Source organism: Hemitrygon akajei, chromosome 19, assembly GCF_048418815.1.
Source record: "Hemitrygon akajei chromosome 19, sHemAka1.3, whole genome shotgun sequence".
In the NCBI taxonomy this organism is placed as follows: domain Eukaryota; kingdom Metazoa; phylum Chordata; class Chondrichthyes; order Myliobatiformes; family Dasyatidae; genus Hemitrygon; species Hemitrygon akajei.
This window is the reverse complement of record NC_133142.1, coordinates 647881-665988: the sequence shown is the minus strand read 5'-3', so window position 1 is coordinate 665988 and position 18108 is coordinate 647881. Positions and strand designations below refer to the sequence as shown.

The following is an 18108-nucleotide window of genomic DNA, read 5'->3' as shown; positions in this document are numbered from 1 at the left end:
TGCTGGACAATGTGGAGATTACGGAAGAAATAGTGCTGGATCTTCTTAAAAACATCAAGATTGATAAATCCCCAGGGCCGGATATGATACACCCCAGGCTGTTGTGGTAATTGAGAGAAGAGATCGCTGGAGCATTAGCTATGATCTTTGAATCCTCTTTGGCTGCAGGGGAAGTGCCGGAGGACTGGAGAATGGCAAATGTAGTTCCCTTGTTTAAAAAAGGTAATAGGGAGAAACCTGGGAACTATAGACTGGTGAGTCTTACGTTAGTGGTATGCAAACTACTGGAAAGGATTCTTAAGTACAGGATCTATAAGCATTTGGAGAAGTACAGTCTACTCATGGATAGTCAACATGGTTTTGTGAAGGGAAGATCATGCCTCACGAGCCTGATTGAGTTTTTTGAAGAGGTAACAAAAGAAATTGATGAGGGTAGGGCAGTGGATGAGGTCTACATGGACTTTAGCAAAGCATTTAACAAGGTCCTTCATGAGAGACTCATCCAGAAAGTCATGAGGCATGGGATAAGTGGAACCTTGGCTGTTTGGATAAAAAATTGGCTTAAAGGAAGAAAGCAGAGGGTAGTTGTGGAAGGAAAGTATTCTGCCTGGAGGTCGGTGACTAGTGGAGTGCCGCAGGGATCTGTCCTGGTACCCCTGCTATTTGTGATTTTTATAAATGACCTGGATTAGAGGCGGAAGGGTGGGTAAGTTTGCGGATGACACGAAGATTGGAGGAGTTGTGGATGGAGCTGTAGGTGGTTGAAGGTTACAAGAGGATATAGACAGGCTGCAGAGTTGGGCAGAAAAATGGCAGATGGATTTCAATCCGGATAAGTGTGAGGTGATGCATTTTGGAAGGACAAACCAGAAGACTGAGTACAGGATTAATGGTCAGTTACATCCCTCAAAGTTGCTGCACAGGTTGATAGGGTAGTTAAGAAGGCCTATGCTAGGCTTCATTAACAGGGGGATTGAGTTCAAGAGTAGAGAGGTCATGTTGCAACTCTACAAATCTCTGGTGAGACCGCACTTAAGAGTATTGTGTTCAATTCTGGTCACCTCATTATAGGAAGGATGTGGAAGCTATGGAGAGGGTGCAGAGGAGATTTACCAGGATGTTGCCTGGTTTGGAGAACAAGTCATATGAAGCAAGGTTAGCACAGCTGGGACTTTTCTCTTTGAAGTGTAGTAGAATGAGAGGGGACTTGATAGAGGTCTACAAGATTATGAGAGGCATAGAGAGGGTGGATAGTCAGTACCTGTTTCCCAGGGCACCAATAGCAAACACCAGAGGGCATATGTACAAAATTAAGGGAGGAAAGTTTAAGGGAGATATCAGGGGTAAGCTTTTTTCCCCCCCACAGAGGGTTGTGAGTGCCTGGAATGACTTGCCAGGGATGGTGGTAGAGGCTAAACCATTAGGGGTATTGAAGAGCCTCTTGGACAGGCACATGGATGAAAGAAAAATGGAAGGTTATGGGGTAGTGTGGGTTTTGTACTTTTTTTATGGATTATATGGGTCGGCACAACATGGAGGGCTGAAGGGCCTGTACTGTGCTGTAGTGTTCTGTGGTTCTATAATAAACCTGATCTAGATCTCTATCATTACCTAGTTTTTTGAACCTTTCGTAAGCTTTTCTTTCCTTCTTTACTAGATTTTCAACACCATTTGTACACCAGTTCCTGTACCCTACCATCCTTTCCGTCTCATTGGAATGTACCTATGCAGAACACCAAGCAAATATCCCCTGAACATTTACCACATTTCTGCCGTACATTTCCAAGAACATCTGTAGCCAATTTATACTTTATTACTTTATTGTCGCCAAACAATTGATACTAGAGCGTACAATCATCACAGCGATATTTGATTCTGCGCTTCACGCTCCCTGGGGTACAAATTGATAGTAAATATGATTTATAATTTAATTTTTTATTATAAGTAAAAAATAGAAGAAGGAAAGTAAGGTAGTGCAAAAAAAAAAGAGAAACAGGTCCGTATATTTGGAAGGTACGGCCCAGATCCGGGTCAGGATCCGTTCAGCAGTCTTATCACAGTTGGAAAGAAGCTGTTCCCAAATCTGGCTGTACGAGTCTTCAAGCTCCTGTACCTTCTCCCAGAGGGAAGAGGGACAAAAAGTGTGTTGGCTGGGTGGGTCGTGTCCTTGATTATCCTGGCAGCACTGCTCCGACAGCATGCGGTGTAAAGTGAGTCCAAGGACAGAAGATTGGTTTGTGTGATGTGCTGAGCTGTGTTCATGATCTTCTGCAGCTTCTTCCGGTCTTGGACAGGACAACTTCCATACCAGGTTGTGATGCACCCTAGAAGAATGCTTTCTGCGGTGCATGTATAAAAATTAGTGAGGGTTTTAGGGGACAGGCCAAATTTCTTCAGCTTTCTCAGGAAGTAAAGGAAGTAAATGCTTCCAAGTTCGTACCTGATAGCTTCATAATTCCTCTTATTCCAGTTAATCACTTTCCTAACTTGTCTGTTCCTATCCCTCTCCAATGCTATGGTAAAGGAGATAGCATTGTGATCACTATCTCCAAAATGCTCTCCCACTGAGAGACCTGACACCTGACCAGGTTCATTTCCCAATACCAGATGAAGTACAGCCTCTCCTCTTGTAGGCTTATCTGCACATTATGTCAAAAAACCTTCCTGAATACACCTAGCAAACTCCACCCCATCTGAACCCCTCACTCTAGGGAAATACCAATCAATATTTGAGAAATTAAAATCTCCCACCATGACAACCCTGTTATTATTATACCTTCCCAGAATCTGTCTCCCTATCTGTTCCTCAATGTCTCTGTTACTATTGGGTGGTCTATAAAAAAAACACCCAGTAGAGTTATTGACCTCTTCCTGTTCCTAACTTCCACCCACAGAAACTCACTAGACAATGCCTCCATTACTTCCTCCTTTTCTGCAGCCGTGACACCATCTCTGATCAGCAGTGCCTAGCCCCAACCTCTTTTGCCTCCCTCCCTGTCCTTTCTGAAACATCTAAAGCCTGGCACTAAGTAATCATGTCTGCCCCTGAGCCATCCAAGTCTCTGTAATGGCCACAACATCACAGCTCCAAGTACTGATCCATGCTCTAAGCGCATCTGCTTTGTTTATAATGATACTCCTCGCATTAAAATAGACACATCTCAAACCACTGGTCTGTGTGTGTCCCTTCTCTATCACCTGCCTATCCTCCCTCTCGCACTGTCTCCAAGTATTCTCTATTTGTGAGCCAACCGCCCCTTCTTCCGTCTCTTCAGTTCGGTTCCCACCCCCCAGCAATTCTAGTTTAAACTCTCCCCAATACACTTCGCAAACATCCCCACCAGGATATTGGTCCCCCTCGGATGCAAGTGCAACCCATCCTTTATGTACAGGTCACGCCTGTCCCAAAAGAGGTCTCAATGATCCAGAAATCTGAATCCCTGCCCCCTGCATTTATCCTCCACCTCACTCTATTCCTATACTCTGTCACATGGCACAGGCAGTAATCCCAGGATTACTACCTCTGAGGTCCTGCTTCTCATCTTCCTTCCTAACTCCCTGCAGTCTGTTTTCAGGACCTCCTCCTTTTTCCTACCCATGTCGTTGGTACCAATATGTACCATGACCTCTGGCTGTTCACCTTCCTACTTCAGGATATTGTGGATGTGATCAGAAACATCCTGGACCCTGGCACCTGGGAGGCAAACTACTGTCTGTGTTTCTTTCCTGTGTCCACAGAATCTCCCGTCTGGCCCCTTAACTATATAATCCCCTATTACTGCTGCCTTCTTCCTTTCCCTACCCTTCTGAGCCACAGGGCAGAACTCTGCCAGAGGCACAGCCACTGTTGCTTCCCTCAGATAGGACCCCACCCCCAAAAGTACTCAAGCAGGAGTACTTATTGTTAAGGGGGACAGCCACAGGGGTACTCTCTAGTATCAAGATTCCTGCCCTTCACTCTCCAGACTGTTACCCACTTCTCTGTCTCCTGAGGCCCCGGTGTGACTACTTGCCTATAGCTCCTATCTATCAGCTCCTTACTTTCCCTGACCAGACGAAGGTCACCGAGCTGTATCTCCAGTTCCCCAACGCAGTCCCTAAGTAGGTGCAGCTCGACACACCTGGTATTCAAAAGAATAGAAAAAACAAAATGGAGATAAATACTGGGGCTTGGGGTGAATATCAAAAATTCTCCACGCCCCAGTACACCAGAGCAGGGTCAACTATGTGGGCTAATATAAAGATCAGAATGCTACAGATACAGAGGAAAGCACCCTCCAAATTGTCCAATCAGAGGCCAAGGACAAGAACTATATGGGCTTGGGCAGGGCCTCACTGATATCAGGGTTGTTCAGGAGCAGGAACTGCTTGCCATGTTATCTGGGTCTCACTTGTCAGATAGGAGTTGTCCTTCCAGTTAAAGTCTGTGTCCAACTTGCTCCGAGGTGCGTCAGAGGAAGGGTGATGTGTGCCACCTCAAGAACCTAGTGACCACAAGATTGGCTCAATGTTTTAATAAAAATGCAAGTATTGCAACACTTGCTGAGTGATGTGACCAGGCTCTATGGAGTCAGGAAATGCCTAAACATGGTGAGGTTTCAACTGAATCGTGTCAGTCACCGAAGTAGAGATTTGCAGAAACATAAATAGATGTGCAGTTTCGGTTTTACTGCTGATGTGACTTATTCTGAAAAGAGGAAAAGCACAAGGAAGTGAATGAGTGTAGCACCAGACAGCTGGAATGTTAAAGGCCAAGTCAAGGTTTCAATGTTACTATGGACTGTCCTATGCCCTCACTGCTGGGAAGGCACAGATGGGAACAGAAAACAGGATCAGCTCCTCAATCCTACCTCAGCAAGCATGGCTGATCTGCCACAGTCCTCATTACTCCAAAGCCTCAAATTATAAAAATCGAGCAGCATGAAAACAGGCTATTCAGTCCAACTCATCCATGCCAACCAGTACATACCCTTCCAAAAATGGGCTGAAAAATGGCTGATGGAATTTAATGTAGACAAGTGTAAAGTATTGTACTTTGGGAAAACAAACCAGGTAAATCTTGAACAGTGAGTGGTAGGGCACTGAGGAGTGTGGTAGAACAGAGGGATCTGAGAATACAGATCCATAATTCATAGACTGTAGCATCACATGTAGATAGGGTGGTAAAGACAGCTTTGGCACATTGGCCTTTATAAATCAAAGTATTGAGTACAGAAGTTGGGATGTTATGTTGAAGTTGTTTAAGACATTGGTGAGACCTAATTTGAAGTACTGTATCTAGCTTTGGCCATCTACCTACAGGAAAGGAATCAATAAGATTGAAAGAGCACGCAGGAGAAATTTACAAGGATGTTGCCAGGACTTGAGCACCCTGAGTTTATAGGGAAAGGCTGAATTGGTTAGGACTTTATTCTCTGCAGTGTAGGAGAACGAGGGAAGATTTAATCTAGGTATACAAAATTATGGGGGGGTAAAGATAAAGTAAAAAGGTAGACTTTTTCCAGAGGTAGGATGAGACTAGAACTAGAGCTCATAAGTAAACATGAAATATTTAAAGGGAACTTATTCACTCAGAGGGTGGTGAGAGTGAGAAACAAGCTGCCAGCAGAAGTTGTGGATGTGGGCTCCAGTTCAACATTTAAGTGAAGTTTGGATAAGTACATGGAGGACTATGGTCCAGGTACAGCTTGATGGGACTAGGCAATATAACAGTGGACTGAATGGGTCGAAAACTGCTTCTGTGGTGTAGTCCTCCATGACTCTACACTAACCTCACACTTGGTCCACGGCCCTGGATACCCGAGCAAGTGCTCACCCAGACACAATTTATGTCAGTGACCCAGCTGCCAGCACTCTCCCAGCAGTGTTTTCCAGGTACTCACCGCTGGCCAGGTGAAACTCTAACCACATTGACTACTAGAATTTTAGGTCTTTATTCCTTGAAGCATTTGAGAATGAGGGGTGGGTGACCTTGTAGAGATTTATAAAATCATGAGGGGCATAGAAAAGGTGGATGGTGAAGTCTTCCCCCAGGGGAAACTTTTTCACAGAGGATGGTGCATAATGGAACGAGCTGCCAGAGGAAGTGGTGAGGCAGGTAGAATAGTATCATTTAAGAACAACTCGGGCAGATACATGCAGAGGTGGGGCTTGGAGGGAAATGGGCTGAACACAGGGAATTGGGACTAGCTGGGTGGGCACAACGCCAACGACTCGTTGTGCCAAAGAGTAATACAGGCCATCTGACTATTATCACCCAGGAGGATCTCTGGAACTTGTACTCAGATTTCCCTCTGTTCCCAAAATTCTGAAGACCTATTTTTGGTGTGTGCCCAAGCCTAATTTTGCTTCAGAGTTGGGAGAAATTCAAGTTAATAACAAAAGTCCCCACAGAAATGTTAAAGTAAAATAGTCTTTAATCCAGGGTTCATAAACAGGCAGCTAATAAAATAGCATGCAAATTATATTTAAAGCATCCTGAATATGCAAGGACACAACCTTGGGATATCCCATCACACACTCCTGTGGTCAGACATAGAGTGAAGATCCCTCCACACCATCCCATTACACATTGCCCGGGCAGACACAGAGTTAAGCTCCCTCTGTCTCATCACACACACATCATGAACATACAGATAATATGGCACTGCACTAGAGGCTGCTAAACAAGATAAGAGCCCATGGTATTACAGGAAAGATACTAGTATGGACAAAAGATTGGGGATAAAAGGACCTTCAAGTTCAAGTTCCAGGGTGCCATTAAAAAGGTGACTTCTGCAAGCTGCTCTGATGGAAATAATCAAATATCCCTGTTTTCGACTGTTACAGCTGAAAGCCACAGCTATACATCAATGGACCGCAGAGTTAGTAACATCATTTTAAGGTGATCAAAAATCTATTACTACTTAAAGTTGGCAAAACTCTATCAGACTCTGGTTACTAGTTCAGTTCTCCTTTAAGACAGAAGAGGGGATGCTGCACTAGGTTAAACGTTCATCCAAGGAAGCGTAGCTTTCGACAACCAATACCAACCACCTTGCTGAAAATGTACAGTTGCTGGTAAATAAAATTCGAAGATCTCAGAGCAAGATTGTTGTACCAGAGGAACATTAAAAACTGCTGCGCTTTCTGCTTTACGGAGACAGATGTCCCCACATGGCATTACAGCTCGATGGTTTCACAATTCACCACCAAGAAAGGACTGTTGAGTCTTTCGAAGCAGAGGAGGTGGAGTATGCTTTATAATCAACTCCTTGTGGTGCACAAATGTGGCGATTCCGTCCCAGTCCTGCTCAGCCAACCTGGAACATCTTGCGATCAAGTGGCAGCCATTATATTTGCTGCTGGAGTGTTCAGAGAACATCTTTGTAGAGGGGTCCATGTCAAAGAAGCTCTGGACAAACTGAGCGACATAATAAACAGGCAGGAAAAACACACCCTGATGGCTTCCCCATCATTTGGGGGGGACTTTTAACCAGGCCAGCTTGAAAAAGTCTCTAAATAATTATTACCAACATATCACTTGAGGAATCAACACACTGGACCACTGTTACACTCCTATCAAGAGCGCTTACTTTGCCATCCCATGTTCACACTTTGTAAAGTTTGATCACCTGGCTGCACTTCAGCCACCGGAGTATAGGCAAAGATTGAAGACAGTAATGAGGACTGATGGAAGCGCAGGAGTACTTACAGGACTGCTTTGATTCAGTGGACTGCACTATATTGAGGGATTCATCTTCAAGTCTGAATGAGTAAGCCACAGTTCATCAAAACTTGAGTGGATGAGTGTCTATCTCTGAGAACTTGCTGTTCATTCCCAAACCAAAAGCCATGGATGAACCTGGAAGTTCATAGTCTGTTGAGGACTAAATCTGCAGCATTTAAGTCTGGCAACCCAGGCCCAACATGATTTACGGAGGGCCATCTCAGGAGCAAAGGAACTGAGTTTCGAGGCAGAATCAGATGCATGACAACTCCGGCAGGGCTTGCAGGCCATTACTTCCTACAAAGCAAAACTTTGTGATTGTTCAGTCCCCAACGAGCTCAATGCCTTTTACTCCGAGGATCTCTGCAGCAGCCTGTGACCCTGAGGTCTGTCTCAGAGGCTGACATCAGACTGTATTTCAAGAGGGTGAACCCTCGCCAGGTGACAGGCCCTAAAGAAATACCTATTTAACTTTATCTCAAATACTTAATTGCTACTTGGAACCTAACCCTTTGATTGCTCTTTTCAGTACTTCGGGAGAAGTTGACATGCATCTAACTCCGACTTAAGTGTCGTACATTGTCTTTCATCTCTCTTTTGGCCAGATGCGCAGTCCTTCTTAGGTGAAGAGATGCTGCCCCACCCACTCACGCTCAATGGCTCAGAGACATTATGTCCTGTTTAGACCTTGAAAAGATTAATTTTTCACTTCTTAGTTCTGACATAAAGTTCCAAAAGGTGTGGGGACCTTTTCTTGAATATTTTCATAATTCCCGTTCAGATTAAGGGTGCATCCCTCCCTTTTTTTCTTTTGCATTTAAATCCCTTACTTCCAGCTTCTTGCAGTTAAGATTGACGGTTCTTTTGACCATCATCCAGTAGCATTAACATCTATGCTGAAGTGCTTTGAGAAGAGTGAGGAGGTCCTGAAAAGTGAGTATAGAGAGCTTGGTAGGAAGTTAAAAAGCAGGATCTCGTGGGTGGTAATCTCAGGATTGCTACTTGTGACACGTGCCAGTAAGGGTAAGAGTAGGATGCTCCGGCAGATGAACACGTGGCTGAGGAACTGGTGTAGGGAGCAGGGTTTCAGATTTCAGGATCATTGGGACCTCTTCTGGGGCAGGTAGGACCTGTACAAGAGAGACGGGTTACACCTGAACTACAAGGGCCCAATATCCTTGCAGGGAGGTTTGTTAGTGCTATTGCGGAGGGTTTAAACTAGATTTGCAGGGGGATGGGAACCAGTGTGCCAGAGCAGATAGTGGAGCAGGGGTGAAAATAAATTATGTTAAAAGTTCATGCAAAGTCACAAATAGAAGGTTTGTGTGTGGTGGTAATAATCTTCTGAGGTATGTCTATTTCAATGTGAGGACTATTGTGGGGAAGGCTGACAAGCTGAGGGAATGGATTGACACATGGAATTATGACATTATAGCCATTAGTGGGAAGGACTGGCAGCTTAATATAACCATATAATAATTACAACACGGAAACAGGCCATCTCGGCCCTTCTAGTCCGTCCCAAACGCTTACTCTCACTTAGTCCCACCGACCTGCACTCAGCCCATAACCTTCCATTTCTTTCCTGTCCATACACCTATCCAATTATTTTTTTTAAATGACAATATTGAACCTGCCTCTACCACTTCTAATGGAAGCTCGTTCCACACAGCTGCCACTCTGAGTAAAGAAGTTCCCCCTCATGTTACCCCTAAACTTTTGCCCTTTAGCTCTCAACTCATGTCCTCTTGTTTGAATCTCCCCTACTCTCAATGGAAAAAGCCTATCAACATCAACTCTATCTATCCCCCACATAATTTTAAATATCTCTATCAAGTCCCCCCACAACCTTCTATGCTCCAAAGAATAAAGACCTAACTTGTTCAACCTTTCTCTGTAAGTTAGGTGCTGAAACCCCGGTAACATTCTAGTAAATCTTCTCTATACTCTATTTTGTTGACATCTTTCCTATAATTCAGCGACCAGAACTGTACACAATATTCCAAATTTGACCTCACCAATGCCTTGTACAATTATAACATTACATCCCAACTCCTATACTCAATGCTCTGATTTATAAAGGCCAACATACCAAAAGCTTTCTTAACCACCCTATCCACATGAGATTCCACCTTCAGGGAACTATGCACCATCATTCTGAGATCACTCTGTTCTACTGCATTCCTCAATGCCCTACCATTTACGATGTATGTCCTATTTTGATTAGTCCTACCAAAATGTAGCACCTCACGCTTATCAGCATTAAACTCCAAATGCCATCGTTCAGCCCACTCTTCTAACTGGCCTAAATCTCTCTGCAAGGTTTGAAAATCTACTTCATTATCCACAACACCACTTATCTTACTATCACCTGTATACTTACTAATCCAATTTACCACCCCATCATCCAGATCATTAATGTACATGACAAACAACATTGGACCCAGTACAGATCCCTGAGGCACACCACTAGTCACCAGCCACCAACCTGACAAACAGTTATCCACCACTACTCTCTAGCATCTCCCATCCAGCCACTGTTGAATCCATTTTACTACTTCAATATTAATACCTAATGATTGAACCTTCCTAATTAACCTTCCACGTGGAACCTTGTCAAAGGCCTTACTGAAATCCATATAGACAACATCCACTGCTTTACCCTCGTCAACTTTCCTAGTAACCTCTTAAAAAAAAAATTCAACAAGATTTGACAAACATAGATAGATAGATAGATACTTTATTCATCCCCATGGGGAAATTCAACTTTTTTTTTTCCAATGTCCCATACACTTCTTGTAGCAAAACTAATTACATACAATACTTAACTCAGTAAAAAATATGATATGCATCTAAATCACTATCTCAAAAAGCATTAATAATAGCTTTTAAAAAGTTCTTAAGTCCTGGCGGTTGAATTGTAAAGCCTAATGGCATTGGGGAGTATTGACCTCTTCATCCTGTCTGAGGAGCATTGCATCGATAGTAACCTGTCGCTGAAACTGCTTCTCTGTCTCTGGATGGTGCTATGTAGAGGATGTTCAGAGTTTTCCATAATTGACCGTAGCCTACTCAGCGCCCTTCGCTCAGCTACCGATGTTAAACTCTCCAGTACTTTGCCCACGACAGAGCCCGCCTTCCTTACCAGCTTATTAAGACGTGAGGCGTCCCTCTTCTTAATGCTTCCTCCCCAACACGCCACCACAAAGAAGAGGGCGCTCTCCACAACTGACCTATAGAACATCTTCAGCATCTCACTACAGACATTGAATGACGCCAACCTTCTAAGGAAGTACAGTCGACTCTGTGCCTTCCTGCACAAGGCATCTGTGTTGGCAGTCCAGTCTAGCTTCTCGTCTAACTGTACTCCCAGATACTTGTAGGTCTTAACCTGCTCCACACATTCTCCATTAATGATCACTGGCTCCATATGAGGCCTAGATCTCCTAAAGTCCACCACCATGACCTTCTACGCACAAATCCAGGTTTCCAGGGTTCCAATGTTTCAGCCGTGATAGAGACAGAGGGATGGGGGGGGGGGGGGTGGCATTGCTAGTCAGGGAAAATGTTACAGCAGTGCTCAGGCGGGACAGATTAGAGGGCTTGTCTACCGAGGCCATATGGGTGGAGCTGAGAAACAGGAAAGGTATGACCACATTAATGGGGTTGTATTATAGACTACCCAATAGTCAGCGAGAATTGGAGGAGCAAATCTACAGAGAGATCTGCAGGAAACAAAGTTGGAAAGCGGCCAGTGAGTGAGTGGGCCAGTGAAGGAGTGGAGATTTGAGGCTTTGACTCGAGAGATTCTGGCAGTTTTGGCAGTTGGACTGTGCAATCAAGTCAATCAAGATTTGAATAGCTCAGCAGAAAGCTGTTGATTAGACAATCAAGATTTAAATAGCTCAGACTCAGCAGAAAGCAGCTGATTGGGCAATCGAGGTCAGGTGACCAAGCAGTTTGAAAAGCTCAAACAAATAAATAGAAGGTTACCTCAAGCAAAGTGGCCAGTAAGTGAGCTGGCCAGTGAACATTTGAGGCTTTGACGAGAAGAGGCTGAGGACGAGCTTCACTCCAAGTGAGGTAAGGCCGGGTAAGTTCCTTTCAAAGGAGAAAGTTTCAAAAGTTGAGGCAAGTATTGGGTAGGTCATGGCAGCTGAGATCAGCCCCGTGGTTTGTTCATCCTGCAGCATGTGGGAAGTCAGGGATACTTCCAGTGTCCCTGACGACTATGTGTGCAGGAAGTGTGTCCAACTGCAGCTTCTGGCAGACCGCATTGAGCATCTGGAGCTGCGATAGGATTCATACTGGAGCATCCGTGATGCTGAGAAAGTCGTGAATAGCACGTTCAGTGAGTTGGCCACACCGCAGGTAAAGGCTACACAGGCAGAAAGGGAAGGGGTGGCCACTAGACAGCGTAGCAGTAGGCAGGTAGTGCAGGAGTCCCCTAAGGTCATCTCCCTCCTAAACAGATGTACTGTTTTGGATACTGTTGGGGGAGATGTCTCATCAGGGGAAGGCAGCAGCAGCCGAGTTCATTGCACCATGGGTGGCTCTGCGGCACAGGAGGGAAGGAAAAAGAGTGGGAGAGCTATAGTGATAAGGGATTCGATTGTAAGGGGAATAGATAGGCGTCTCTACGGCCGCAAACAAGACTCCAGGATGGTATGTTGCCTCCCTGGTGCAAGAGTCAAGGATGTCTCTGAGTGGCTGCAGGACATTCTGGAGTGGGAGGGTGAACAGCTAGTGGTTGTGGTGCATGTAGCTACCAACAATATAGGTAAAAAACGGGATGAGGTCCTACAAGGTGAATTTAGGGAGTTAGGAGATAAACTAAAAAGTAGGACCACAAAGGTAATAATCTCTGGATTACTACCAGTGCCACGTGCTAGTCAGAGTAGAAATAGGAGGATATTTCAGTTGAATATGTGGCTTGAAAAATGATGCAAGGGGGAGGGATTCAAATTTCTGGGGCATTGGAACCAGTTCTGGGGGAGGTGGAACCAGTATAAACAGGACGGTCTGCACCTGGGCTGGACTGGAACCAATGTCCGAGGGGGAGCGTTTGCTACTGCTGTTCAGGAGGCTTTAAACTAATGTGGCAAGGGGATGGGAACAAGTGCAGAGAGACAGGGGTGTAAAATGAGGGTAGAAGCAAAAAGTAGTAAGGTGAAAAGTAAAACTGGCAGGCAGGCAAATCCAGGGCAAAAAGCAAAAAGAGCCACTTTTCAACATAATTGTTTAAGGGCTAAGAGTGTTGTAAAAACAAGCCTGAAGGCTTTGTGTGTCAATGTGAGGAGCATTCGTAACAAGGTGGATGAATTGAATGTGCAGATAGTTATTAATGAATATGATATAGTTGGGATCACAGAGACATGGCTCCAGGGTGACCAAGGATGGGAGCTCAACATTCAGGGATATTCAATATTCAGGAGGGATAGACAGGAAAATAAAGGAGGTGAGGTAGCATTGCTGATTAGAGAGGAGATTAACGCAATAGAAAGGAAGGACATTAGCCTGGAGGATATGGAATCGCTATGGGTAGAGCTGCATAACACTAAGGGGCAGAAAACGCTGGTGGGAGTTGTGTACAGGCCACCTAACGGTAGTAGTGAGGTTGAGGATGGCATTAAACAGGAAATTAGAAATGCATGCAATAAAGGAACAGTAGTTATAATGGGTGACTTCAATCTACATATAGATTGGGTGAACCAAATTGGTAAGGGTGCTGAGGAAGAGGATTTCTTGGAATGTATGCGGGATGGTTTTCTGAACCAACATGTCGAGGAACCAACTAGAGAGCAGGCCATTCTAGATTGGGTATTGAGCAATGAGGAAGGGTTAGTTAGCAATCTTGTCGTGCGAGGCCCCTTGGGTAAGAGTGACCATAATATGGTGGAATTCTTCATTAAGATGGAGAGTGACATAGTTAATTCAGAAACAAAGGTTCTGAACTTAAAGAAGGGTAACTTTGAAGGTATGAGACGTGAATTAGCTAAGATAGACTGGCAAATGATACTTAAAGGGTTGACAGTGGATATGCAATGGCAAGCATTTAAAGATCGCATGGATGAACTACAACAATTGTTCATCCCAGTTTGGCAAAAGAATAAACCAGGGAAGGTAGTGCACCCGTGGCTGACAAGGGAAATTAGGGACAGTATCAAGTCCAAAGAAGAAACATATAAATTGGCAAAAAAAAGCGGCACACCTGAGGACTGGGAGAAATTCAGAGACCAGCAGAGGAGGACAAGGGCTTAATTAGGAAAGGGAAAAAAGATTGAGAGAAAGCTGGCAGGGAACATAAAAACTGACTGTAAAAGCTTTTATAGATACGTGAAAAGAAAAAGATTGGTCAAGACAAATGTAGATCCTTTACAGTCAGAAACAGGTGAATTGATCATAGGGAACAAAGACATGGCAGACCAATTGAATAACTACTTTGGTTCTGTCTTCACTAAGGAGGACATAAATAATCTTCTGGAAATAGTAAGGGACCGAGGGTCTAGTGAGATGGAGGAACTGAGGGAAATACATGTTAGTAGGGAAGTGGTGTTAGGTAAATTGAAGGGATTAAAGGCAGATAAATCCCCAGGGCCAGATGGTCTGCATCCCAGAGTGCTTAAGGAAGTAGCCCACGAAATAGTGGATGCATTAGTGATAATTTAAAAAAATTCCTTAGATTCTGGATTAGTTCCTGAGGATTGGAGGGTGGCTAATGTAACCCCACTTTTTTAAAAAAAAGGAGGGAGAGAGAAACCGGGGAATTATAGACCAGTTAGTCTGACATCGGTGGTGGGGAAAATGCTAGAGTCGGTTATCAAAGATGTGATAACAGCACATTTGGAAAGAGGTGAAATCATCAAAGTCAGCATAGATTTGTGAAAGGAAAATCATGTCTGACGAATCTTATAGAATTTTTTGAAGATGTAACTAGTAGAGTGGATAGGGGAGAGCCAGTGGATGTGGTATATTTAGATTTTCAAAAGGCTTTTGACAAGGTCCCACACAGGAGGTTAGTGTGCAAACTTAAAGCACACGGTATTGGGGGTATGGTATTGATGTGGATAGAGAATTGGTTGGCAGACAGGAAGCAAAGAGTGGGAGTAAACGGGACCTTTTCAGAATGGCAGGCAGTGACTAGTGGGGTACTGCAAGGCTCAGTGCTGGGACCCCAGTTGTTTACAATATATATTAATGATTTAGACAAGGGAATTAAATGCAGCATCTCCAAGTTTGTGGATGACACGAAGCTGGGCGGCGGTGTTAGCTGTGAGGAGGATGCTAAGAGGATGCAGGGTGACTTGGATAGGTTAGGTGAGTGGGAAAATTCATGGCAGATGCAATTTAATGTGGATAAATGTGAGGTTATCCACTTGGGTTGCAATAACAGGAAAACAGATTATTATCTGAACGGTGGCCGATTAGGAAAAGGGGAGATGCAACGGGACCTGGGTGTCATTGTACACCAGTCATTGAAGGTGGCCATGCAGGTACAGCAGGCGGTGAGAAAGGCAAATGGTATGTTGGCATTCATAGCAAAAGGAATTGAGTACAGGAGCAGGGAGGTCCTACTGCAGTTGTACAAGGCCTTGGTGAGACCGCACCTAGAATATTGTGTGCAGTTTTGGTCCCCTAATCTGAGGAAAGACATTCTTGCCATAGAGGGAGTACAGAGAAGGTTCACCAGATTGATTCCTGGGATGGTAGGACTTTCATATGAAGAAAGACTGGATCAACTAGGCTTATACTCACTGGAATTTAGAAGATTGAGGGGGGATCTTATTGAAACATATAAAATTCTAAAGGGATTGGACAGGCTAGATGCAGGAAGATTGTTTCCGATGTTGGGGAAGTCCAGAATGCGCGGTCACAGTTTAAGGATAAAGGGGAAGCCTTTTAGGACCGAGATGAGGAAAAACTTCTTCACACAGAGTGGTGAATCTGTGGAATTCTCTGCCACAAGGAAACTGTTGAGGCTGGTTCATTGGCTATATTTAAGAGGAAGTTAGATATGGCCCTTGTGGCTAAAGGGATCGAGGGTATGGAGAGAAAGCAGGTACAAGGTTCAGAGTTGGATGATCAGCCATGATCATACTGAATGGCGGTGCAGGCTCGAAGGGCTGAATGGCCTACTCCTGTACCTATTTTCTATGTTTCTGTTTTGTGATAGTAGGGGATTTTAATTTTCCATATATTGATTGGGACCCCCATACTGTCAAAGGTCTAGACAGGTTAGAGTTTGTAAAATGTGTTCAGGAAAGTTTTCTAAATCAATATATAGAGGTACCAACTAGAGACAATGCAATATTAGATCTCCTATTAGGAAACGAGTTAGGACAGGTGACAGAAATGTGTGTAGGGGAACACTTTAGTTCCAGTGTTTCAACTTGATCATGCATAAAGATAGATCTGGTCCTCGGGTTGAGGTTCTAAACTGGAAAAAGGCCAAATTTGAAGAAATGAAAAAGGATCTAAAAAGTGTGGATTGGAGCAGGTTATCCTCTGTCAAGGATGTGATTGGTAAGTGGGAGGCCTTCAAAGGAGCAATTTTGAGAGTGCAGAGTTTGTATGCTCCTGTCATTATTAAAGGCAAAGTGAAAAAGAATAAGGATCCTTGGTTCTCTAGGGATATTGGAACTCTGATAAAGAAGAAGAGAGAGATGTATGACATGTATAGGAAACAGGGAGCAAATAAGGTGCTTGAGTATAAAAAGTGCAAAGAAATACTTAAGAAATCAGGAGGGCTAAAAGAAGACATGAGGTTGCTTTGGCAGTCAAGGTGAAAGATAATCCAAAGAGCTTCTACAAGTATATTAAGAGCAAAAGGATAGTAAGGGATAAAATTGGTCCTCTTGAAGATCAGAGTGGTCGACTATGTATGGAACCAAAAGAAATGGGGGAGATCTTAAATGGGTTTTTGCATCTGTATTTACTAAGGAGACTAGCATGGATTCAATGGAAATGAGGCAAACAGGTAGTGAGGTCAAGGAACCTATACAGATTGAAGAGGAGGAGGTGTTTGCTAACTTGAGGCAAATCAGAGTAGATAAATCCCCAGGACCTGACAAGGTATTCCCTCGGACCTTGAAGGAGACTAGTGTTGAAATTGCAGGGGCCCTGGCAGATATATTTAAAATGTCGGTATCTATGGGTGAGGTGCTGGAGGATTGGACGATAGCTCATGTTGTTCCGTTGCTTAAAAAAGGCTCTAAAAGTAATGCAGGAAATTATAGGCTGGTAAATTTGACGTCAGTAGTAGTTAATTTATTGGAAGGAGTACTAAGAGATAGGATCTACAAGTATTTGGATAGACAGGGACATATTGGGGAGAGTCAACATGGCTTTGTGCGTGGTTGGTCATTTTTAACAAATCTATTAGAGTTTTTCGAGGAGGTTACCAGGAAAGTGAATGAAGGGAAGGCAGTGGATGTTGTATACATGGACTTCAGTAAGGCCTCTGACAATGTCCCACATGGGAGGTTAGTTAGGAAGATTCAGTCGCTAGGTATACATGGTGAGGTAATAAATTGATTTAGACATTGGCTCAATGGGAGAAGTCAGAGTGGTAGTGGAGGATTGCTTCTCTGAGTGGAGGCCTGTGACTAGTGGTTTGTCACAGGGATCAGTGATGGCTCCATTGTTATTTGTCATCTATATCAATGATCTTGATGATAATGTGGTAAATTGGATCAGCAAATTTGCTGGTGATGCAAAGATTGGAAGTGTAATGGACAGTGAGGAAGATTTTCAAAGCTTGCAGAGGGATTTGGACCAGCTAGAAAAAAGGGCTGAAAAATGGCAGATGGAGTTTAATACAGACAAGTGTGAGGTTTTACACTTTGAAAGGACAAACCAAGGTAGGACAAACAAGGTAAATGGTAGGGCACTGAGGAGTGCAGTAGAACAGAGGGATCTGGGAATACAGATACAAAATTACCTAAAAGTGGTGTCACAGGTAGATAGGTTTGTTGGGGAGAGGGCAGGAATGGGGTACTGATTGTGTATGATCACTCATGATCACAGTGAATGGCGGTGCTGGCTAGAAGGGCCGATTGGCCCACTCCTGCACCTACTGTCTATTGTCTATAAAGAGAGCTTTTGGTACATTGGCCTTTATAAATCAAAGTTGGAATGTTATGGTGAGGTTGTATAAGACATTGGTGAGACTGAATTTGGAGTATGTGTGCAGTTTTGGTCACCAAATTACAGGAAGGATATTAATAAGGTTGAAAGAGTGCAGAGAAGGTTTACAAGGATGTTGCCCGGGACTTGAGAAACAGAGTTACAGAGAAAGGTTGAATAGGTTAGGACTTTATTCCCTGGAGCGACGAAGAATGAGGGGAGATTTGATAGAGGTGTATAAAATTATGATGGGTATAGACAGAGTGAATGCAAGC

At 43.9% G+C, this 18108-nt stretch overlaps 1 protein-coding gene across 3 annotated transcripts in view; it reads right to left on the bottom strand.

Moving 5' to 3' along the window:
- The window catches only part of LOC140741680 (protein kinase C delta type-like), a 129292-nt gene that overhangs the window by 79293 nt on the left and 31891 nt on the right, over positions 1 to 18108 (bottom strand). The gene's annotated exons all lie outside the window — the stretch shown is intronic.